The following is a 25,628-nucleotide window of genomic DNA, read 5'->3' on the forward strand; positions in this document are numbered from 1 at the left end:
CTGGGACCGCCCGTTCGCCGGCAGACGTCTGAGACCGCCAGGTCTTGGGTGCTCCGGGCCCGGACCCAGAAGGGGCGGGGACCGTGGAGGGGCGGTGACGCCCAATTGGCCGGTGGTGGCCGCCCGTTCTCGGGGCTTGGGCGGAAGCACCGCCCCTTCTCCCCCGAACCCGAGGGTCTGCGCCCCCGTGGTGACCGCGGGCGGTGCGCCCACGGTCCGTGGTGACAGTATCTGACAAAAGTCAAGTTCCCCAATTCCCCCGTAATGCGCCCTCTCGGTGGGGTGTGTCCCGAGCTGCCGCACTGCCTCCCACCGGGGGCGCTCGGAGCCGCCGCTGGGGGGATGGAGACGGGCTGCGGGGACGCGCGCCCGCCCGCCGCCGGCAGCCCCCCAAAACCACTCCACCGCCGGCGGGCGAGTCCGGGACCTGAAGCCTTTGGAGGCTCCCCTCCCCGAACCCCGCGTTCCCCATTGGACAGTTAGGGCGCGCCTTGCTACCCGGATGGGATGCCTCAGGAAGGGACGGAGGTGCCGGAACTCGCAGGCAGCTGCGGGACCCACGCTCGGCCCCGCCGGCGAGGAACTCTCTGCGGGCGGCGGCTCTGCGCCGCACCCACCCCTGCACCCGGCGCCGGTCTTGCCCCCTCTGCCGGGCGCCTCCAGCTCTGCCTTCTCACCGGGTGACTTGGTCCACAGCCTTCATTCCTCACCCTCCCCCCGCCCCTCCCCGCCTTCCCTAAAGTGCCCGTGGTCTTCAGGCTCTCTCTAACCTTCACACCCACCCTGGATACACTCAGGCTCCCCAGGCCTCGCACGGGGCCCTTACACTCCCCTGCCGCCCCGAGCGCCTCCTGAGGGCCAGACCCGAGCATCCCACTGCCCACAACTTTTGGACTCCGCCAGGAGAGCCCGAGGCCCCCAAATCCAGTGCGTCCAAAATCAAGCTCATTTTCAACTCGCCTGCAAACCTGTGTGCGCTCCTTCGGGCACTCGGTTATTGATCTTACTTCCCACCCCCACCCCCACCCCCACCCCCACCCCCACACCCAGGAAGGGCGCCGATACCCTCCTCCTGCACCCTTCCCGGCACTCCTGCCGGTAGTAGTGCTGCCAATTCTGCTTCCAGAGCTTGGCTTCTCTCCACCCCGAAGTCAGGCCCAAGTGGATCCCTCCTCGCAGCCTACTCCCATCACCTCTCCCTCTGTCTCCACTCACTGCCCCATCCACCTTCCCTAGTCCTCACCAACTCCGTCGTTCTAGGACACGCTGGCTGTGCCATCCCCTCACCCAAAAGCCTTTGCTAGCAGTCCCCAGACAAGGTAGTTAAGGCTATCAGGCAACCGGTAAAGATGCTTGCAAAATAATGTTAAGCAAAAAACAAAACATGGAGGTAACTGCTAAAGGATGGAGGATTTCTTTTGGGGGCGACAAAGATATTCTAAATGTGATGGTTGCGCAGCTCTGTAATACACTAAAAAAAGTACTTAATTATACACTTCAAACAGGTGGATTGTATGGTACATGAATTATATCCCCGTGTGGCTGTAATAACAACAAAACCCCTCAGCCTCCAGGCGGGAACATTACTGTCTGTCTCTGTAACAACAAGGCAGCAAAGCGGTCGCAGTGGAGGTCCTGGCCGGTGAGATTATTATAGGGGACTGTTGTCTCCGTTTTCCATGTGGCTTTTTACTTCTATAATAACAAAACTTGATTTTATGTTAAAATATTGAAGAGCCCACAGATTGCACGCCGAGTTCTGACCTCACCTTCTCCCCCACCCATGTTCCCACAGCACTTGACACAAACTACTGTCACCACGTGTATGATAAACTGGAACCGCAGAGGGACCAAGGGACTTGCCCAAAGCACTTCTTTGGAGCTGGTGGAGGGCGGAAGAGTTACGGGGCTTCCTGGGGAGGAAGCAGAGTGGGGAGGTATTGGGGAGGGAGCCATGCTGGGCGAAGGTGGGGCAAGAGGCTTGGGCAGGCACAGCCATATCTGGGCAAGTAGAGAAGGGAAGACGGTCTTCAGGGAAGGCTTCAACCGCTAGGCTGGAGCGTTGAGTGGTTCTGCTGGAGGCGCGGGGCCCAGCCCAGGAAGGTCTCCGAGCAGGTGACCATGGACGCGAGCATTACCTGGCAGTGTGGCTGCAAGTTGGCAGAGGGAGAGGAGGCAGCAGGATGGAAGCCAGCGGGTTGTTGTGAGTACTTCCCACATCCCCTGCACCTTCAGGCCCTGGGCTCAGCTCCACAATTTTCTGTGCCTGGAATTCCCGGTTCTCCTTACCAGAGCCCATCCTCCTTGAGGAAACAAAATCGCCTGAGTAGAAAGGGTCCCATTACAAACCTGTGCCCCCCCCCCCGCACCCCCCTGTGCAGCCCACTGAGTTCCCCGTGACTGGTGTCCACCCCTGGACAGCCATCAGCAGAGCCTCCCTCCTCTCCTCCTCTCCCCAGCCCAGCCCACACCTAGCACAGGGCTCTTTTACTCACACGACCACCTCCCCTCTCCACCAAGTTTATGTGAAACAAATTGTTATCCTGACCTCATCAATCCCAAGTCTGGACCTCACACTGGGATTTAAACTGGACTCACAGAAGCCAGGGAGGTGGCAGGAGTGGGAACAGGCAGTTATTGCTGAGGGAACACAAGAAGAAAAGGTGGAGGCTGGAGGGAGTCATGAGCTTTAGGGTTAAAAGCAGCTGGTCCCAGGTTTCAAGAACGGAGGACTCAGATTCCTAACTCTGAGGTTGACCTTGGACAAGTTAATTAGCCGTGCGTAAGACGGAATAACAATACCAACTGTACAAGGGTCACTCTGAAAAGGGGCCGGGGAACCATCTACCATGTAACCTATGACAGTGATTGAGAGCATTTGGATGAATTAGGTTAGAGCCCTAGAAACCTGAGTGGGTCTTTAACTGGTGAACGTGGAAGGGCACATTTTGTGGCCCTTTGGGACCCTCTGTGGACCCGTTGCAGATGGCTGGCACCCACCCTGTCATCTCCCACTCCTGCTCCATCTTGCCTCAGCTGCCAGAGCAGAATCCAGGTGGCATCCAGATGGCACCACAGCAATGCAGTGCGCAGAGATGTTGTCAAAGACCCAAGCCTTCTCGTCTTTGGCTCTGCTGTCTTTAATCCTAAGCTTATTGCCTCCTGGTCACAGGAAGGTTGCCACAGATGCAAGCATTACTTCCTCAAGCAACCACAGTGAACGCAGACGTGGGCTAGCTTCTCCCATCGTTTGTCATCATTTGTCCTGGATCACATGCTACTCTACACTGAATGTGAGCGCGGGGAATGGAATTGTGCCTGGGTCAGACCAAACATGCCTGCCCCCAATATGTTGTCATCAATAATCTTGTGGTTCTGCAAACTAAACAGGAAGGGAGGACAATGCACATTATCTTTCACTGTCTGTGTGACTGTCAGAGGGAATTTTCAACTGATAATCGGTGTCACTGGCTTCTAAAGATTGGTCTTGGGGGATTAAAAATGTGGCAGTGTAAGCGGATACTCTCCCAGGACCAAACTGAAATACAACTAAATACAGAAAAACCACCCTGAAATTCAACTGAAGACTAGCTGGAGAGAACCCTGATAATCAAGTACGGAAAGTGGAGACCGCATAGAGACTGGCAGGAGGGAGGAGATGCTAAAGGCTGGCTGGGCGCCCACAGACAGCAGCTGAAGGTTTAGAGCAGCGGTTCTCAACCTGTGGGCCACGACCCCTTTGGGGATGGAATAACCCTTTCACAGGGGTCACCTAAGACCATCGAAAAACACATATATAATTACATATTGTTTTTGTGATTAATCACTATGCTTTAATTCTGTTCAATTTGTAACAGTGAAATTGGGGGTCACCACAACATGAGGAACTGTATAAAAGGGTCGCAGCATTAGGAAGGTTGAGAACCACTGGTTTAGAGGAATATTTCAGCTGTGTAGGGTTCCCGCTGAGAACTCTGAGGTCTAACCCCCAAGCTGGGCTCCGAAGCACAGAGCACCAGAACTGAGAAAGGCGTCCACAGAACATCTGGCTGTGGAAAGCAGCAGGGTTGCTGTCTGCCAGGGAAAGACAGCTGGAAATGCCGGCACCCTCTTAAAGGGCCAACACACAAAATTTCAAGTGCAGCCACTCACCTTGGACCCCAGCAGAGGGAGGGCAGAGTGGACTGGAGCTGTGTTAGGAGAGTCCAGGGTTGGGAGCTCTGGGGTTGGAGCCACCCATGTCCTGTGCTGAGTCATTTCCTCATGCTGGAGAGGACATCTTTCTCCTACCTCAGCTATCCAGGTGGTTTTGGCCTGGGGGAAAGGCAGTCACCACACCCTGTTGGAAGAGCTTTCACCCCACCCTGTAGTCCATAGCCTAAGGCCAATCAAGGCTAATTACAATCACACTGCACGCAGAGGAAGCTCTTTGGAGGCTTTGTCTTTGCCTGATCTCCTCTGGGCCTGGGGCTTGGAAAGGCAGAGTCTGGTGCACATCTTGGTCCTTTCTAAAGGCACCCAGCCACAACAGAGGGAGCCACAAGCTGTGCATTGCTGATGGCTCCACACAGGGTACTCAGGGCCGATCAGAAACAGCGTCTGACATTGTCCTGCACTAGAGATTGGGAGTCATAGCAGATTTACCTAAAACACAGACACAAACTCAAACAGGCAGCAATAATGGGGAGACAAAAAAACAACCCCCAAATGAACAAACAAGAGAACTCTCCTGAAGAAAGTTAAATGAAATGGAGATAATAAATTTATCTGATATAGAGTTCTGAATAATGATGATAAAGATGCTCGACAGCATGAAAAAAGATATAATAACTATGAAAAAGACCAGTCGGAAATAAAGAATGATATAGCACAAATAAAGACCACATTGGAAGGAATACACAGCAAATTGGGGGAAGCTGAGGATCAGAACAGTGAATTAGAAGACAGGGTAGAAAAATGCACTCAATCAGAGAACCAGAAAGAAAAAACAATTAAAAACAGGACAGTTTAAGGGAGCTGTGGGACAACATGAAATGTAACAATATTCACATAATAGGTGTACCAGAAGGAGAAGAAAGTGAGCAAGGGATAGAGAATGTGTTTGTAGAAATAACTGCAGGAAACTTCCCTAATCTGGTGAAGAAAAAAGTCATACAAGTTCAGGAGGCACAGAGAGTCCAAGCAAGAAGAACTCAAACAAACCCACACCCAGACACATCATAATTAAAATATCAAAAGTTAAAGACAAAGAGAGAATCTTAAAGGCAGCAAGAGAAAAGCAATTTGATACATACAAAAAGGCCTTCAGATGATTTCTCACCAGAAACTCTCAGGCCAGAAAGAAATGGCACGAGTATTCAAGGTAATGAAACCAAGAATCTGAAACCAAGATTACTATATCCAGCAAGGCTATCATTCAAAATAGATCATTGGATTTAGTCTTGAGTAGCCTAAGGAAATCATCCACAGGTAGGGGGAGAGGTTTTCCAACAGGGTGGTGCAATTGCTTCTGACTGGAGGATAATTGGTCTTCTCAGTCTCTTAATGGACCTCAGAACTTCACAGGGTGGGGCAAGGAGTTTTCCAGTAGGGTGAGGTAACTATCTCCCTGCCAGCCAAAAACTGCCTGGATAGCAAAAGTCTGAGAAAGATGTCCTCCACAGTGTGAGGGAGTGACTCAGCACAGGAAACCAGGTGGCTGCCCTCTGAGCTCTAACCCCAGAGCCCCCAACCCTGGACTCTCCTCACACAGCTCCAGTCCACTCTGCCCTCCCTCTGCTGGAGTCCAAGGTGAATGGCTGCACATGAAATTTTGTGTGTTGACCCTTTAAGAGGGTGCCTGCATTTCCAGCCATCTTTCCCTGGCAGACAGCAACCCTGTGGCTTTTCACAGCCAGGTGTTCTGTGGGCACCTTTCTCAGTTCTGCTGCTCTCTTCTAGGTGTTCCAGCTTGGGGTTTAGACCTCAGAGTTCTCAATGGCACCCCCTGAGCTGAGATATCTCTCTGGAATTGCAGCTGCTGTCTGTGGGCGCCTGGGCAGCCCTTTCGCACCTCCTCCCTTCTACCAGTCTCTATGGCGTCTCCACTTTCCGCCCTTGGTTATCAGGGTTCTCTCCAGCTAGGCTTCATTTGAATTTTCAGGGTGGTTTTTCTGTATTTTAGTTGTAATTTCAGTTGGTCCTGGGAGGGGGTCTGTGTAGCATCCACTTACTCTGCCGCCATTTTAAATCTCAATATAACTTCTTTATTCTTTAAATTGTTCTAACTTTGTCCTGACTTGCCATCTCATCAGGCAACAGAGATAACCTCAATTTGCCAATTTCCTATTTTAGTGAAATGGCCAGATGAAGGGAAGACCAGATGGCTGCCCCACAGCATCCCTGGATAACCCATTCCAATTCGACCAAGAAGACAGAAGAGATGTCTTCATTAAAGAGTGGAAAGAGCCTGGCCAGTGTGACTCAGTGGTTGGGCATCGACCTATGAACCTGGAGGTCACGGTTTGATTCCTGGTTGGGGCACATGCCCGGGTTGCAGGCTTGATCCCCAGTAGGAGGTGTTCAGGAGGCAGCCGATCAATGATTCTCTCTCATTATTGATGTTTCTATCTCACTCTCCCTCTTCCTTCCTCTCTGAAATCAATAAAAATATTTTTTTTTACAAAGAGTTTAAAGAAGCTATATTAGCTAGGTTTGCTTGAGGTTACTGAGAGATTTTTTTACACTTGGAGAACTTAATAATCAGTGATAGGCACTTGAAAACTAAGCAAATAAAAGAGGCAATTAGTAACTCTAGGGGAAAAAAGAGTTTAACAAGAAAGAAAGTGCAGTACATGTCCCAGTGTAAATGCAGTCATAGTGACAAGGCTGGGAAGTAGAGGTTCTTAGCTAAGTGATACTGCCTTGAGTGTGACAGGGGACGGTGCCCCAACCCCCCAATCGGCCCTACCCTGAGCGTGACTGAGGGTGGCATCGCAACCTCCCCATCCGCCCTGCTCTGTGCATGACGGGGCAGCGCCCCGACTTCCCAATCGGCCCTGCTCTGAGCCTGACCAGGGGCTGCACTTAGGGATTGGGCCTGCCCTCTGCTACCCGGGAGCAGGCCTAAGCCAGCAGGTCGTTATCTCCCGAGGGGTCCCAGAGTGCGAGAGGGCACAGGCCGGGCTGGGGGACCCCCTTCCCCCCGCCCCCCAAGTGCACAAATTTTTGTGGACCGGGCCTCTAGTAATAAATATAAAAGGCATCATAAAAAGAATAGTTATAAATCTGTGTTGATGGGCACACAAGATGTGATTTGTATGACAATAATAGAAAAAAGGAAGGGGGAAGGGAGCTCTATAGGATCAAAGCTTTTATATAACATTGTATATTGTAAAAAATCTAATAAAAGAATTGATGTTACCTTTTGTGACCAGGTCTTAACAGAGTGGGAACGGTAGGATAATGAGGCAGAAGCACTACCTTGAGGGGGAAATTGCAAGATAGCTGCCAGGGCCAGGCATGCTTCTCTTTTGGGCCTAAAGTTTGTCACATGATGCTGAAAGCACTTTTGAAGGAACAAGTCTTCACTGTTCCCAGTTGCTGGTTCCGGATAATTCTCAAATGTGCCTCCAACCCAAGCCCAAACTGACACCCAAAATATAAAAACTTCTTAATTGAGAAGCAACAAATTATACACTCAGTTTTAAAGAAGCAAAATAGTAGACAAGTACAAAGACTCCAAAAGTGTATTGTTGATTACTTATAAAACAGGCAGCAAAACAGTTCAGCATCATAGTAAAGTAGAAGCACCCCATCAGCACGAAGAGCGATGCTGCCACTCCCACGAGGACACTCAGCCTGCACACACCCACGAGGAGGACTCCAGGTTCTGCAAACCTAAGTCACAGCATGTCTGTTCCAAAGACAAGAGCCCGGCACTGCGTTTCAGAACACCTACACCTGGACAAATCAACACATATGTGCTCTCAAGAAAATGTGAATAAAACCAAACACACTTCTCTCAACTGAAAATGTTATGTAATCAGAGTGAATCCCAAAAGAATTCAAAGGTGAACTTCAAAAATCTTCTTTGTAAAAGATGGACTATGAAAATAAAGAAAATGTTTAATGCAATTTCTGAAACTAAAAATAAAAGAATTGATATGAAATTAAAACTGTTCACTAGAATGTACAGTGGGGCCTTGACTTATGAGTTTAATTCGTTCCGAGACCGAGCTCGTTAACTCAAATTACTCTATCAACTCAATGCAAAAAATCGGCCGAGAGACAGCTGGTATCTCAAAAAACTCGTTAGTTGGGACACTCGTAAGTTAAGGCCTCCCTGTATCTATTTAACAAAAAAAGAGGCATAATGGGGAATAGATGAACAGAAAAGGCATAAGACATATAGCAAACACATAGCAAAATGGTAGATGTAAATCCCACCTTATCTGAATACCACTAAAATGCAAATTAATTAAATATTCTCATTAAAAAGTAGATATTGGTAGAATATGTTTAAAAAAATTGATCCAAATATATGTTGCTTATGAGAAACATACTTTAGATTCAAAAACACAAATAGACTGAAAGTAAAAGGATGGAAAAAGTTATATTATGCAGAGTAACCAAAAGAGAACTGGAGTAGCTACACTAATCCCAGACAAAACAAACTTTAAGATACAATTGTTACTAGAGACAAGTAAGAATCTACACTAATAAAAGACAAACATGCAAATTGACCATACCTTCGCTATGCCTTAAGCCACGCCCACCAGCCAATCAGAGCGACTATATGAAAATTAACCCAACCAAGATGGCGTCGGAAGCCATGGAGCTAGAGCAAGCAGGAGGCTTGGTTGCTCCAGTGATGGAGGAAGCCAAGCTTCCCGCCTGCCACAGCCGGCTCTGAGCTCCACTCAAGGCAACAAAGTTTCAATTATAGAAGATAAATAAACCCCAGATACCTGCTTTCAGCCGGCCATGGCCACGGAGCTGGAGCGAGCAGGAGGCTTGGGTTGCCCCTGGGGATGGAGGAAGCCAAGCTTCCTGCCCTGCCTTAGCCAGCTCTGAGCTCCACTCAAGGCTACAAAGTTTCAATTATAGAAGGTAAATAAATCCCAGAATAAAAAAGAAAAAAAGGAGAGGCTGGGAGCTTCTGTCACTGGGGGGGCTTGGCCAGCCTGAAAACAGCCCTCAGCCCCTCACCCAGACTGGCCAGGCACCCCAGTGGGGACCCCCCACCCTAAAGGGGGAGTGGCCAGCCTGAAAACAGCCATCAGCCCTTCACCCAGGCTAGCCAAACCTCCATGGAGTGAGGGTCCCCACTGGCGGGGGGGCTTGACCAGCCTGCAAACAGCCATCAGCCCCTCACCCAGGCTGGCCAGGCACCCCAGTGGGGACCCCCACCTGAAGGGTGTTTGACCAGCTGCAAACAGCCATCAGCCCCTCACCCAGGCTGGCCAGGCATCCCAGTGGGGATCCTCACCCTGAAGGGAGTGTGACCAGCCTGCAAACAGCCATCAGCCCCTCACCCAGGCTGGCCAGGCTTCCCAGCGGAACCCCCACCCTGATCCGGGACACCCTTCAGGGCAAACCAGCTGGGCCCCACCCGTGCACCAGGCCTCTATCCTATATAATAAAAGGGTAATATGCAAATTGACCCTAACAGCAGAATGGCTGGGAATGACTGGTCACTATGACACACACTGACCACCAGGGGGCAGATGCTCAATGCAGGAGCTGCCCCCTGGTGGTCAGTGCGCTCCCACAGGGGGAGCTCTGCTCAGCCACAAGCCAGGCTGATGGCTGCCAGCACAACGGTGGTGGCGGGAGCCTCTCCTGCCTCCTCAGCAGCGCTAAGGATGTCTGACTGCAGCTTAGGTCTGCTCCCTGCTGGTAAGTGGACATCCCCCGAGGGCTGCCGGGCTGCCTGAGGGATGTCTGACTGCCAGCTTGGGCCTGATCCCCCAGGGAGCGGGCCTAAGCCAGCAGGTGGACATCCTTCAAGGGGTCTCAGACTGCAAGAGGGCATAGGCTGGGCTGAGGGACCCCCCGAGTGCACAAATTTTTGTGCACCGAGCCTCTAGTGTTTTATAATGATAAAAGGGTCAATTCCTTATAAATATGCATGCACCTAGTAGTGGAGCCTCAGAATATATAAAGCAAAAACTGTCAGAATTGAAGGGAGAAATAGACAAGTTAACAGTAATAGTTGAAGATGCCCATATTTCATTTTTGATAATGGATACAAGAACTAGACAGAAGGTCATGGAAACAGAAGACTTGAACAACATTATAAACCAATTAAACCTAACGGACATCTCCACAGAACACTCCACCCAACAACAGCAGAATACACATTTGCTCAATGCACATGGACATTCTCCAAAACAGATCCTATAGCAGGCCATAAAACAAGATTCAATGAACTTAAAATTATTGAAATCATACGAAGTATGTAGTTCAACCAAAATGAAATAAAATTAGAAATCAATAACAAGTGAATATTTGGGAAATTTACAAATATTTTTCCTTTTTTTAAAAAAAAGAATAGTTTATTGATTTTTAGAGAGAGAGGAAAGAAGGCAGAGGGAGAGAGAGAAACATCGATGTGAGAGCACAATCTCTATCAGCTGCCTCTTGCATGCCCTCCACCCGGATCAAGCCAGCAACCCAGTCATGTGCCCTTGACCTGGAATGGAACCGACCACCTTCTGGAGCACGGGACGACACCCAATCAACTGAACCACACAGCCAGGGCTACAAATATTTTGAAATGAAATGATACACATAAGTAGTCAAAGAGTTAAAGAAGAAATCATAAAGGAAATAAGAAAATATTTTTATATGTTTTGAGAAAACAAAACTACAACATACCAAAATATATGGGACACAGTGAAAGCAATGCTTAAGGAAAATTTATAGTTGTAAATACCAAAATTTAAAAGGATGAAAGGGATCAAATCAGTAACCAAAACTCTCACCTCAAGAAACAGGAAAAAGAGGAGAAACTACATCTAATGTAGGCAAAAGGAAGGAAAGAACAAAGACTAGAATGGAAAACAAATGGAATAAGAAATGGAAAAACAGAAAAAAATAATCAAAACCAAAATTTGTTTCTTGGAAAAGATCAATAAAATCAACAAACCTTTACCTGGACTCATCAAAAGGAGAGGGAAAGAGATGGTGATTTACTAAAATCAGGAATGAAAAAGAGACATTACAAAAATAAAAAGGAGTATCCAGAAATACTACGAGCAATTGTGTGCCAACAAATAAAATAACCTACATGAAATGGACAAAATCCTTGGAAAAAAAGTAAATTACCAAAACTAACTCAAGGAAAAATATGAATAAATCTATAACAAGTCCAGCTATTGACTTAGTAATCAAAACATTTTCAAAGAACACATTTTACAAAGAATGAATACACACTCTTCTTGTGAAGGGGTTTCACAGGAAAGGAGAGAGAATATGTCCTACGAAATTCTATCAGGCCAATACTATCCCAATACCACAACCAGAGAAAGATATAACAAGAAAACTATAGAAAATACTCCTTATGAATATAAATGCAGAAATTCTCAGCCCACAACTGAAACCAGTAACGTGTAACAAAGATTACACACCATGACCAATGGGATTCATCTGAGGAATGCAGGGTTAGTTTAAAATACAAAATCAATTTATGTAATACAACTTGTTAATAGAATAAAGAACAAAAAGCATGTGATCATACCAATAGACACAAAGCATTTTAATAAAAACCTAACACCCTTCACGATAAAAAAATCAACAAAATAAAAATGAAAGGAAACTTTTTCAATCTTCAAAAGCCATTTATGAAAAACTAACAGCTAATAGTATACTTAATGGTGAAAGACTAAAAGCTTTCTAAGATCAGAAACAGGACAAGGGTGTTTGCTTTTGCAATTTCTATTCAACACTGTACTAGCGTATCTAGTCAGAACAATGAACCAAAGAGAAAAATAAAAAAGAATTCAGAGGCATCCAGATTGGAAAGGAAAAAGTGAAACAGTCTTTATTTGCAAATGCCATTATCTTGTACATAGAAAAGTCTAAGGGATGCGCACAAGACAAAACAAAACAACAACAACCAAACGAAAACCTATTAGGACGAATAAATGAGTTCATCAAAGCTTCAGGATATAAGATCAATATCTTATGCAAAATATAATATCAATTGCATTTAAAAATAATTTTGTTTTAAATTTGTATTCATTGATTTGAGAGAAAGAGAGGAAGGGAGAGAGAGAGAGAAATATCCATCTGTTGTTCTACTTATTTATACATATAGTGGTTGATTCATGGATGTGCCCTGACCTCAAGGGACTGAACCCACAGCCTTGGCATAGCAGGACAATGCCCTAACCAACTGACCTACCTGGCAAGGGCTTTAAGATAATTTATTTTTCAATGACAGTTGATGTGCAATATTGGTTTCATGTATACATCCCAGTGACTAAACCAGTGATGGCGACCTTTTGAGCTCAGCGTGTCAGCATTTTGAAAAACCCTAACTTAACTCTGGTGCCGTGTCACATATAGAAATTTTTTGATATTTGCAACCATAGTAAAACAAAGATTTATATTTTTGATATTTATTTTATATATTTAAATGCCATTTAACAAAGAAAAATCAACCAAAAAAATGAGTTCGCGTGTCACCTCTGACACGCGTGTCATAGGTTCACCATCACTGGACTAGAAACTTATATAACTTACAAGATGATCACCCTAATAAAATCTAGTACCCATCTAACACCATATATAGTTATTAGACTACTAGGGGCCCAGTGTACAAATTCGTGCACCTTGAAAGGAACTGTGGGCCACAAGGCTGAGGTAGGCACAGGGGCGGGTCTCAGCCCATCCTCTGCGACCCTGCCCAGCCCCTCTTGATGTGGCCCCTGGTCCCTTGTCTGCCAGCAGCCCCATTCCCGCTGCCGCCACTCCCACGCACTGATGGCACCGGTCCCGCCCGCACCAGCTGATGGCGTGGAGCTATTGGGGCCAGCACCAGCAGCGGGTGTGAGTGGCGGCTGCTGCTCCGATTGTCCCTCAGAAGCAGGGGGAGGTGGAGAAGCCCTCAGGGGCGATAGGGCCAGCAGCTGCTGCTCGCACCCGCTGATGGAGCCAAGTGATCAGGACCAGCACCAGGCACCGGCAGTGGGTGCAAGCGGTAGCTCTGGCGCTGGCTGCGGGTGCAAGCAGGGCTGGCAGCAGGTGCAAGTGCCGGGCGGGACCTTGGTGGGCAGGAGAAAAGAATTTTCAGTAACCACCAGAGGCTCACCCCGATGACAGCGACCAGTGTCCCACCTTGGTCTGGTGCCCCCACTCACCTGCTCCACCATCCCACCGTGGCCAATGACCGCCATGTTTCACACACACTCCCTGGTGGTCAGCGCACATCATAGTGACTGATTGTTCAGTTGTTCAGTTGTTTGGTCAGTCCAGTTGTTCCACCGTTCTGTCTATTTGCATATTAACCTTTTATTATATAGGATTATTGACTGTATCCCCTATGTATATGTTACTTCCCCATGACTATTCAGTAAGTACCAATTTGTACTTCTTAATCCCTTTACATTTTTCACCCATCCGCCAAATCCCCCTCCCATCTGGCAACTGTCAAAATGTTCTCCATCTGTGAGTCAGTTTCTGTTCTGCTTGTTCCTTTACTATTTTTAGATTCCACATATAAGTGAAATCATATGGCATATGTCTTTCTCTGCCTGATTTATTTCACTCCGCAGAATAACCTCCAGGTTCATCAAAGTTACTACAGATGGCAAGATTTCATTCATTTTTTATGGCTGAGTCATATTCTATTGTATATACGCACCACGTCTTTATTCATTTATTGATGGAGACGGAGGTTGCTTTCATATCTTGGCTACCTATATATATAAAAGCCTAAGCGACTATTACGACCAGTTGACTGAACAACTGGTCAACTGGTCGCTATGATGTGCACTGTCCTCCAGGGGCAGATGCTCAATGCAGGAGCTGCCCCCGGTGGTCAGTGTGCTCCCACAGCCAACCTCCCATGGTCCCTCCCTTCAACCGGCCAGCCCCAATTGGCCCTGATTGGCCCCTATCGCTGGCCAGGCCGAGGGACCCGACCCATGCACGAATTTGTGCACCGGGCCTCTAGTTGTAAATAATGCTGCAATGGACATATGGATGCATGTCTTTTTGAGTTAATGTTTTGGGTTGCTTTGGATAAATACGCAGAAGAGGATTGCTGGCTCCTTCTTTGCCTCATTTATAGTTTTGGTTTTTTGTTTGTTTGTTAATCCTCACCTAAGGATATTTTTTCCATTGCTTTTCAGAGAGAGTAGAAGGGAGGAAGGGAGGAGGAGGAGGAGAGAGAGAAATCTCATGAGAGAGAGACACATCCACTGGTTTGGCTGCACATGGCCTGGTGGGAGTGGGGAGCAAACCCAAAACCCAAGTATGTGCCCTTGACTGGGAATCAAACCCAAGACCCTTCGATGTGCAGGCTGAAGCTCTAACCACTGAGTAACTGGCCATGACTATAGCCTTGGTTTTGAAGTCTATTTTGTCTGGTGTAAGTATTGCTACCCCAGCTTTTTTGTTTGTTTGTTTCCATTTTCAAATTATACCTTTTTATCCCTTTACTTTTAGACTGTGTGTGTCTTTCAATCTGAGGTGAGTATCCTGTAGGCAGCATATGTAAGGGTCTTGTCTTCTTATCCATTCAGTAACCCTGTGTCTTTTGTTTAAAGCATATACTCCATTTGCATTTAAATTGTTGATAGATATTTAGTTATTGCCATTTTATTATGCATACTAGAGGTCCCTTGACCTGGCCCTCTCACAGTTTGGGACCCCTCGGGGGATGTCAGATAGCCAGTTTTGCCCGATCCCCACAGTCCCTATCCAGACAGGAGGGAGCCTGATCCTGTACATTGAGCATCTGTCCCCTGGTGGTCATTGTGCATCATAGCGACTGGTCGATTGCTCGTTTGGTTGCTTAGGCTTTTATATATATAGATATTTTCTTTTTCTTCTTTTTTATTTTGAGTGTAACCTGCCTGCAACAATCTTATATTTTTTTCCTTTAAGGCTACAGAAAATCTGCACATAGACAAGGCAACTAATTATGATAATAAAAATGCCCCCATCCACAAAGCCAAAGCCTCCATCACATTCCACGGTGAGTGTGTGGTACAGTCACACTATTCTACAGCTGCATTTTCTTGTGAGTCTGTGGGGTTATGATCAATTCTTTCTGGAAATATTAGCTTCTCACAAACTGCCTTCTTGATCAGTAAATATTGTGATATTTCATGAGGTTCTGTGAAGAGGAAGGTGAAACGTGTTAAATTGGCAGTTTTAGCTCTCCTACAATGTCCATTCTTGTAACGTGTAGGTCTTGTTGGCCTCATGGTAAAGCCTCGTGCCGTGGTAAAGCACTCCATCGATTCTCAGGAAGCCCGCAGCAGCCGAAGGAGCGAAGGCATTACTTTAATCTGCACACTAAGGCTCGAAGCTCCATGATCATGAACTTCATCCTCAAACAGGAGAACTTCTTAAAAAAACGTAATCTGTTCTCTGGCTTTCAATTTCTACCTATATGATCTGTTGTCGGTACAACCTTCAACAAAAGTGATTTGCCAAGTAATGTTCTGTTCTCATTGGTTGTAAGGTCCGATCATGTGGTTTATTAACCTCCCTGAAGGGTCCCCCTCTTTCCTGCTTTCCTGCCACTCCTCCACACAGGTTTCTTTAAGCCTCTCTTGGCAGGTGGTTACACATCTGAATGCATCTGGAGCATTAAACTCAATCTCAGAGCCAGAACCACGCTGGATTCTTAAACCATGTTGTCTCCAAACATCATTTCAGGGAGAGATGGCTTATGCAGTACATCAGCTCACTTCTCCACGCCCGCTGACCACAGGATGTGGGTCTTGGCCATTGTCAGCTTCCAGGGCACAAAAGAGAGGTCCTGGTGGCTGCTCTGGAAGCCGTGGCCATCATGACTGAGGCAGGGCCAACAGTATTTTCTTCTTAAAGAAGTCCCTTTAACATTTCTTGCAATATGGGTTGGTAGTGATGAATTCCTTTATTTTTTTTTTTGGTGTGTGTGTGGGGGGGGCGGGGCGGGGGCGGAGGGGGGGGACGGATGGTGTTTTTTGCCTGCAGAGCTCTTTACCTGTCTTTCAATTGTAAATGATAGCTTTGCTGGGTAATTTTGGTTGTCTTTGCTTTTCATCCCTTTGAATATTTCTTGCCAATCCCTTCTGGCCTGCAAAGTTTCTGTTGAGAAATCAGCTGACAGTCTTATGGGTGCTCCCTTGTGGGTAACTAACTGCTTTTCTCTTGCTGCTTTTAAGATTCTCTCCTTGTCTTTAACCTTTAGCATTTTAATTTTAATGTGTCTTGGTGTGGGCCTCTTTGGGTTCCTCTTGTTTTGGACTCTGTCCTTAGACTTGTATGTCTATTTCCTTCACCAGATGAGAGAAGTTTTCCATCATTATTTCTTCAAATAGATTTTCCATTCCTAGTTCTCTGCCTTCTCCTTCTGATAACTCCTCTGATGCAAATGTTGGTACATTTGAAGTTGTCCCAGAGGCCCTTAAACGATCGTCCTTTCTTTTTCTTTTTCTTTTTGTACAGATTGGGTGTTTTCTGCTACTTTATATTCCAAATTGCTGATTCAGTCATCTGCTTCATCTAATCTACTGTTGTTTGCATCTAATGTATTTCTCATTTCAGTAATTGTATTCTTCATTTCTGACTAGTTCTTTATGCTTCCTATCTCCATTTTTGTGTTTCCTATCTCTTGAAGTTCTCACTAAGTTAATCTACTCTTCCCCTAAGTTCATTGAAAAACCTTATAACCTGTGTTGTGAACTCTGCATCAGGTAGATTGCTTGTCTCCATTTTGTTTACTTATTTTTCTGGAGTTTCGTTCTGTTCTTTTATTTAGAACATGTTTCTGTGTCCCCTCATTTTGGCTGCCTCCCTGTGTTTGTTTCTATGTATTGAGTAGAGCTGCTATCTCTCCCAGTCTTAGTATAGTGGCCTTATGTAGTAGGTGTCCTGTAGGGCCCAGTGGTTCTGACTCCCTGGTCACTTGAGCCTGGTGCTCCAGGTGTGTGCAGTCCAGTTGTAGCTGAGCCTGTATTTCTGTTGTCACATCAATGTGAGGGACTGACGCTCAAGCTGATTGGTTATGAGGACTGGATGTGACTACAGTGAAGCTGTTGTGCAGGAGCTGACTCCATGGATCAGGACTCACTCCAATGAGGTTCTGGGCTGTGGAGTCTGCCCTTTGGGTGTGTCATTTGTGGAGGGTGCTTCGGTGGTGCTCTAGTGTGGTCTATAGCTGGCCACTGGGTATGTTGGTTCTGGGGCCTTGGGAAGGGCACCGGTGCAGGCCCAGGTCAGCCCCTGCCTCTGTCCTAACTGGGGCCCCTAGGTATGAACTAGAAAGTGATCTGCAGATGGTTGCCACTTGTGCTGGGCTTAGAGGTGCCTGGGAGAGGCTAAGCTGCAATCTGAGGCCAACTGCCACTAGTACTGGGCTTGGGGATGTTTAGCAAATGGTACAGGGCATGTTGAGGGCAGATGTTGCTTGTTTGGGGTTTGTGAACCTTTGAGAGATTTTAGGAATGTCCACAGCATGAGCCAAAACAGGTGGTTTGTATAGAAAAGCCACTGGAAGTGGCTTGGGTGAGCCCAAAAGTTAGGTGAGGTGGGGGCATTTCAGGGACTCACCAGGCTGGGCAAACATGATTAGCTAGGTTGATGGAGACTCAGATATGGCGTCCTCCTGCACGTGCAGACTGGGCACAGGGAGCGCTCAACAAAGGAAGACTAGTTTCTGCCAGCACCTCTGTCTGGGAGAAAGGCACCCCTCCAGCCCTTGCTCTGAAGCCAAGCAATTCACTTCCTCCTTGTATGTCTGTGGCACCTTTTGAGCTGCTGCCCAGTGCTGGAGCTCAGAGAGAGTATGTCTTACTAAGTCCGTGCACGGGCCCTTTAAGAGGAACACCTGGGACTCCAGAACCCTGTCTCACCCAGTCACCATCTCCACTGGTTTTCACAGCCAGAAGTTATGTGGTCATCTGCTCCTGGAACCCCAGGCTGGGGAACCTGGTGTGGGGCTTGGGACCCCTTACTCTACAGAGGAAACCTCCAAAGGTGAGACATTCCTCCTGATTTTTAACCACCATAGGTAGGTGTGGAACTAGTCCAGTGGTGGCGAACATTTTGAGCTCGGCATGTCAGCATTTTGAAAAACCCTAACTTAACTCTGGTGCTGTGTCACATATAGAAATTTTTTGTTATTTGCAACCATAGTAAAACAAAGATTTATATTTTTGATACTTATTTTATATATTTAAATGCCATTTAACAAAGAAAAATCAACCAAAAAAATGAGTTCGTGTGTAGTTACTAGCCTATTCTGAGTCTCCACCCCACCCATCAGTCTTGCTGTGGCTTCTTCTGTATATCCTTGGTTATAGGGCTTCTGTTCGGCTAGACTTCAGGCAGCTCTGAATGATAGTTGTTCTGTAGTTTAGTTGTAATTTTGATGTGGTTGTGGAAGGAGGAGAGCACAGTGTTTACCTACGCCACCATCTTGACTGGAAGTCTCCAAGAGGTTCAATAATTTGATCAAGATAGCTCAGCTTGGAGGAAGGCAAGGCAAGAATTGGAACCCAACAGTCTGGCAGCAAAGCCTTCACTTCCAGCCACCACTCAATACTCAACCATCCACCACCTCCATGGGGAAGGAAGAGCATGCTGGAGGGAGTAACACTATTTGATGCACTTGCTATGATTTCTTATTTGAAAAATAAATGTTCCTTTCTGGTGAAGGTTAGAAATAAGTTCCTGCATCAAGACCCTGGCTGAGGTGGCTCAGTTAGCTGGGCGTCGTCTTGTGCACCAAAATGTTGACGGATTGATTCCTGGTCAGGGCACATGCCGGGTGCAGGCTCGATCCCCAGTAGGAGGCGTGCAGCTGGCACCTATCGATGTTCTGCTCTCACATCGATGGTTCTCTCTCTCTCCCTCTCCCTTCTTTTCTCTCTGATAAATCAATAAAAATATTTTTAAGTTCCTTTTCTTAACAGCAAACTAACCAAGGTCACAAGATCTATGTTCAGAACATCTGTGTTCAAAGGCGGGCCAAAAGCCTTTCTCAGAACCCACCTCCAACCCCCTCAGATTCCATCCCATTGGCCAAGATGGTGTCACATCTCCCCACTCAACCAGTCACTGACAGGGGAACAGGGTGATCTGTCATGACTGGTCCCAGGGATGAGGGAGGGGCCCACCCTGAACAGAATTAGGGTTCTGTTAGCCCGGAATATTGGGGAGAGGGTGGAGGTGATCCGTGGTGCCTGCCACAGCCATGCAGGTATTTTCCTCAAAAAGAAGGCATTCCTGGTGTGGAATGTGACACCTTTCGGCATCTTCAGATCCCCAAGGGATGTGTCCTTTTGGGGTCCACAGAGCAGCCTCCTTGGAAGGGAGTAAGTACAAGCAGCAGGAACAGCAGCCGCGGCGGCGGCTCTCCTGCCAGGTGCGGCTGAACCTGCACAGGCAAGTCCCTTACGAGGCAGCCTGCTTCCTCCAGGCTGCACCTTGCCAGCCTGGAACATGGATGCCGGGTCTGCACCTCAGGCCCTGGGTGCTCCTGCCCCTGCATCTCCTGCTGGGCCTGCTGGCCAGGCCACACCAAACACCACAGCTGGTGGAAGTGAGATGCCCCGATGGGAGATGGCTCTTTCCACAGGGATTCCTGGGCCCGAGCCAGCTGGGGCCATCTGGGGTGGCCTGCCCAGTCTGGCCCACACTGGCTGCATAGCGAGGGAGCTCCATTTCCCGGAAGCCATTGCTGACAAGTGCCCTTATTTGGGGATTACTTGCCCTTTTCCAGAGGAATTGAAAAGAAGCAGCACTTGCGGATGTGGGTGGACCTTGGCAGCCAACCAGCATCTGTCTCTCCCACGCTCCTGCACGAGTCCTCACTCCAAGTGCAGGAAAGGTGGAGGGAGAGCTGTGTGGGCAGACGTAGGAGTCGCCGCTGCAGCCTCTTTGCTGCTTCCATTGGCTCGGGCACCCCCATTGCATAGGCAGTGGTCAGTCCTCAGCCCCAACCAGCTCTGCCTCTCCGCGGTCCCCAGGCTGCTCCATCTCCCCTCCTGGAGGCGCCCTGCATTGACCTTCTGCCTCTACTCTCCTCAGGCTCCTCTCTGGGCCTTTCTTTGCTACTTCAGGTCCCTTAAAAGTCTTAGCTTAAGACTTTCCTCGGGCGGGGCAGCGGGTGGGAGCCTCGCCGTGGGCATTCCCTGACTCCACCGCAGAGCCGTGAGGCCGGGGCACCCAGCCGCTGCGAAACTTTCAAGAGCTTCTCCTGCCAGTCCCTTGGCGAAGGGCCGGGGCCTGGTCTGTGGGCCACACAGGGTCACCAGATAAAACACCAGAACGTCCAGGAAAATTGGAATTTCAGGTAAACAATGGATAATTTTTAGCATAAGTACATCTGCTGCAATGTTGAGGGCATACAGTAACTAATTATTTGTTGTTTACCTGAAATTCACCCCTTACTGGCTGCCCTGCGTTGACTGCTTGCTTCTGCAGCCCCACCTGAACGACTTGGAAACCTGAGTTTCAAACCAGACAGGGCCCGAGGCCACCACTGGCGTCAGTTTGCGTCCCCTCCTGCCTTCGGTGGAAGATGGCTTTCTCCTGGGAGCCCTGGGCAGCTGATGGGGTCTGCGCCGGCTGACGGCAGCTCTGAGCACGTGAGTCTGCACAGCGCGGCTTCCCAGCGCCTCCTCCTCAGAAGGAGACATCCCACCACACAACCACGGGTGCCCAGTGGCCTGCCTGGCCACGGTTAGAGCCAGTTTGGGTTTTTAACCCGAACTGTCCAGCCAATGCCATTGAAGGTGCACCCCCCATTCCTGAGAGAGTCACCAGTCAGTTGAGTCTGTTCTGCCTCCCCCCTCCACCTGCCTGATTCTTGCTCACCTGCAGGGTCACCGTTAATAAGACTGCCTTTGAGAAGCAGCCCTTCATTCCTTCCCCCCAGTGAAGTCGTGTTCCCCTGAAATAACCTCCCAATACAGCTTTCACTTTTCCTCCAGGGGCACTGTCAGATGTATAGCTCTCCAGCCACGGGCGACTTTTGGGCTAAAGTCTATCTCCCCCATAACCCCCCCGCCCCCCCACCCCAAAGGCAGGGACCTCTCCCTTTGGTCTGCCACTATGTCCTAGCACCACCTTTTCAGCATGAAATGGGGGCCTGGGGACTCGCTGGCAGGCACATGGGAGAGTTGAGAGTCACCAAGGCAGTAAGTGGCCTGAGCAGTGGGGAAGGGGAGAGGACTGGCTGGCAGGTGGCTGGATACACAGGAAGGGAAAGACCGCCCCCCTTTCTCCAGCCACCTTTGGTAAACACCTTTCTTCATGAAGGCATCGGGTGAATTTGTCTAAACAAGATTGTAGTACAATGACAGGGATCTTTTTAATTAGCCTGAGCTTGCTTACTTATTTTATCTTTTAGATTTAATTGTTGATAGATAGATATTTATTGCCATTTTATTGTTCATATACTTCTTCTTCTTCTTCTTCTTACAGAAAACCCTTTAGCATTTCATATAATACTGCTTTGTGGTGATGAACTCCTTCAGCTTTTTGTCTGGTGAGATCTTTATCTGTATTTTGATTCTAAATGAGAGCTTTGCTGGGTAATCTGGGTTATATGCTTTTCATCACTGTAAATATTTTGTGCCAATCCCTTCTGGCCTGCAAAGTTTCTGTTGAGAAATTAGCTGGCAGACTTATGGGCACTTCCTTGTGGGTAATTGCTTTTCCCTTGCTGCTTTACGATTCTCTCTTTGCCTTTAACCCTCTGCATTTTAATTATGATGTGTCTTGGTGTGGGCCTCTTTTGGGTCCTCTTGTTTGAGACTCTGCACTTCCTGGACTTGTATGTTTACTTCCTTCACCAGGTTAGGGAAGTCTTTTGTCATTATTTTTTCACATAGATTTTCAGTCCCTCGCTCTCTGTCTTCTCCTTCTGGCACCTCCATGATGTGAATGTTGGCTTTAAGTTGTCCCAAAGGCTTCTTACACTATCCTCATTTTCTAGATTGCTTGTCTCTATTTTGTTTAGTTATTTTTTTGTTTTGTTCCATTCTTTCATTTGGGATATATTTCTTTGTCTCCTCATTTTGGCAGCCTCCTGTGTTTGTTTCTGTGTATTAGGTAGAGCTGCTATATCTCTTAGTCTTAGTAGAGTGGCCGCTATATATCTTAGTCTTAGTAGAGTGGCCTAGTGTCATAGGTGTCCTGTAGGGTCCCATGTACAGCCTCCCCACTCACCTGAGCTGGGCACTCCAGGTGGGCCTTCCAGGTGGGCTGTGTATACCCTCCTTTGTAGTTGAGCCTTGATTGCTGTTGACATCTCAATGGGAGGGATTTACCTCCAGGCCTGTCAGCTGCAAGGACTGGCTATAACCACCGACCACTGATCTCTGGAGGAACAGCTGTGCAGGGGTCCACTCAACAGAGCAGGCCTTATTTCTGTGGGGCTCTGGTGCCCAGTGAGTCTGTCCCTTGAGTGTGTCACTTGTGGAGGTGGTTGGGTGGTGGTACTTTGACATGATCTGAAGCTATCCACTGGGTGTGCTGGCTCTGGGACATCCCTGGAGGTGCAGACCAAGGTCAGCCACCACCTGTGTTCTCCCTGGGGTTACCCAGCATGAGCTACAAAGTGATCTGCAGATGGTTGTTACTTGTGCTGGTCTTGGAGGTGCTTAGGTGAAGCCAAGATGTGAGCCAAGTCATGGGACCACTTAGTGAGAGGTATAGGATTGTTGAGACCAGATACTGCTTGTTTGAGAGATTTTAGGAAAATCTGAAGCAGGAGCCAAGAGAGGCTATTTGTATGAAAAAGCTACTGGAAATACAGCTTGGGTGTGCCCACAGTTAGGTAGGGCAAGGTCACAGGGAATCACCAGGGCAGGGCAAGCATTGTGAGCCAGGTTGATGGAGACTCAGATATGGCCTCTGCCTGCTGGCTCTGTGGAGGAGAGCTCAACAAAGGAATAATGGCCCCTGCCAGCACTTCTGCCTGGGAGAAAGCTGCTCCCCGCAGCTCTTGCCCTAATGCTGGAGAATTCAGTTCCTCCTCTATGTCTCTGCTGCCTTTCAAGCTGCTGCCTCAGGGCTGGAGCTCAGAGTGAGTGGGTTCTGTCTGTAAGTCCATGCATTGGCCCTTAAGGAGGAACTGCCTGGGACTCCTGCTGCATCTGTCTTCCTCAGCCACAGTCTCCATTGGTTTTAGCAGCTAGAAGTTGTGGGGATTTCTCTTCCTGGGACTGGAACCCTGTGCTTGGGGCCTGGTGTAGGGCTGGGACCCCTTTTCCCCTCAGGGGAGGCCTCCACAGCCAAGATATCCCTCCCGATTTTTATCTGCCACATGCGGGTGTGGGACCAGCCCACTCCACATCTCTGCTCCTTCTATCAGTCTCCAGGTGGCCTCTTCTTTAATTCCCTAGTTATAGGACTTCCATTCAGTAGTTCTGAATGATGGTTGTTCTGTAGTTTAGTTGTAATTTTGATGTGCTTGTGGGAGGAAGCAAGCACTGTGCTTACCTATGCAGCCATTTTGACTGGAAGTTTGAGTTCTTTAATTTTGAAGGCTTAAAAATGTTTAGAATTCTATATTCTCCTCATAACATATCAGTGGTAATTTAACATAAAAATGGTGACTTTTCCCCAAAACAATCTTTGAGTAAAATCAACATGCCAGGACGGTGCATCACATTGTGAATATTTCTCTCTTCTCTGCGTCCAGTGGCTAGAGAGCGGTCCGGTTTCTGAGTAGGGGCGGCTGGGGATTGAGAAAATGAAAGAAAGAGACAAACACAGATATGGAAGGAAAAAGCTGGGGCCGGGTGGGACCACTGTCCTCTGATGAAGAGACTGGGACAGGGACCCAGAGCCAATACAGCGTGTTTATTTTATACAGCAAAAAACAGGAAGTTTTACTAAAAGTTGAGACAAAGGAGATAATGTGCATTCTTGGGTGGGCCTGAGTCCTATTCATTCCTGGTACTTGGCTGGATTTAAATAACAAAACCTATAGGGCCCAGACTCAGCCTGGGCCCTATAGGAGCCCACATTCTGGTAGGGGAGGGGGGTCAGAAACAGAGGAATATACAAGATGACAGGCATTGATTAAGTGCCAGGAAGAAACACGGAGCAGGGGGAGAAGATGGTTGCCAGTGACGGCAGGCGCTATTCTAGGAAGAACAGTCAAAGAAAGTCTCTTTTGAGTAGGTGACCAAGTTAAACAGATAATCTGAAAGATAGGAGAGGGAGCCCCAGGAAAATGTCGGGGAGAACCCGGTGGGCTGGGAACAGAATGTGCAAAGTCCGTGGGGCAGGAGCAAGCTAGTTGTGTTGGGGTGCAGGGCAGGGGCAGGTGTGGTCGTGTGTTGGGGATGAGGCGGGAAGCCAGTGTGAGCAGCAGAATGCTCGAGGCAGCTGGCTGCTGGAAGAGGTGGGTGGGTAAGAACCTTCTCAGAGTTAATTGGAGGGTTCTGAACAATGTCCCATTTACATTCTTAACATTCTTTTTGGAAGTCCAGTGATTGTAGAGGGACAAGAGTGCACACATAAAATAAAATGAAAATAATAAAATAGCTCAGCAAAGAGGTCCCCTGCAGTCGCTCTGAGGAGCGGTGAGGAAGCTCAGACAGGAGCGCAGGAGAGGGGGGCAGGTTTGGAGCAGGACAGGGGCAGGGAGTGGGAGAGGCACCAGGAGGAGGGGTGGACTTGCCTGGAGCATCCGTGAGCCCTGGGCCAGCTGCTGAATTGGAGGAGGCAAGGGGGTCTGGAGCCAGAAGAAAAGGAGAAGAGCGAAGGGATGGGCCAGGCTGTGGGCAATGCGGGAGCAGCTGTGGCATCCCTGGAGGCCAGTGTTCCCACACAGAAGCCCTGGCAGGCGCGGCTGCCCTGCTGAGAGGCCGGGTGACATGAGCACCGAGAACCGAGCTGCTGACGGCTATCCCCAGCGGCTCCGGGGCGGGCGGGACCCAGGCTGACAGAGGTGAGGAAGGGAGCACGTGCAAGAAGGAAGCAAGGCCAGTGAAGACCCGGCCTTGGAGGAGTTTTGTCTAAATGTGGACACAGAGGAGGAGGACCCCCTGGAAGGCTGTGGGCTTAGGGAGGGCTCCCCATTTTCATTTTTTCTACAGGATGGAGAACACGGCCCATTCGCCTGAAACAAGGGGGACCTGCAGGTGTGGGCGGGGAGCGGCGGGAGGGTCAGGTTACTGGGCGGGAGGCCGAGGCTGGGGCTGGAACCCCAGGCTCCTGAGCTGGGGTGGGAGGAGGAGATGCAGGCAGAGGGATCTGGGGCCTGGGGCAGGTGTTGGGCAGCACCAGTGCACATGGCTTTATCCTATCTAATAAAGAGGGAATATGCTAATTGACTGCCCCACCCTCAAAGATGGCAGCGCCCACAAGATGGCCGGCAGGAGAGGGCAGTTGTGGGCGACCAGGCCAGCAAGGGAGGGCAGTTAGGGGCAACCAGGCCAGCAGGGGAGGGCAGTTGGGGGTGA

At 48.5% G+C, this 25,628-nt stretch overlaps 2 pseudogenes; one reads left to right on the forward strand and one right to left on the reverse strand.

Annotated features, from left to right (window-relative positions):
- Positions 1 to 7,500: 7,500 nt before the first annotated feature.
- Positions 7,501 to 15,131, forward strand: LOC102439798 (annotated as a pseudogene).
- A 78-nt stretch (positions 15,132 to 15,209) lies between these two features.
- Positions 15,210 to 25,628, reverse strand: part of LOC102440120 — a 12,521-nt pseudogene continuing 2,102 nt past the window's right edge.

Source organism: Myotis lucifugus, unplaced genomic scaffold (assembly GCF_000147115.1).
Source record: "Myotis lucifugus unplaced genomic scaffold, Myoluc2.0 scaffold_355, whole genome shotgun sequence".
Lineage (NCBI taxonomy): Eukaryota > Metazoa > Chordata > Mammalia > Chiroptera > Vespertilionidae > Myotis > Myotis lucifugus.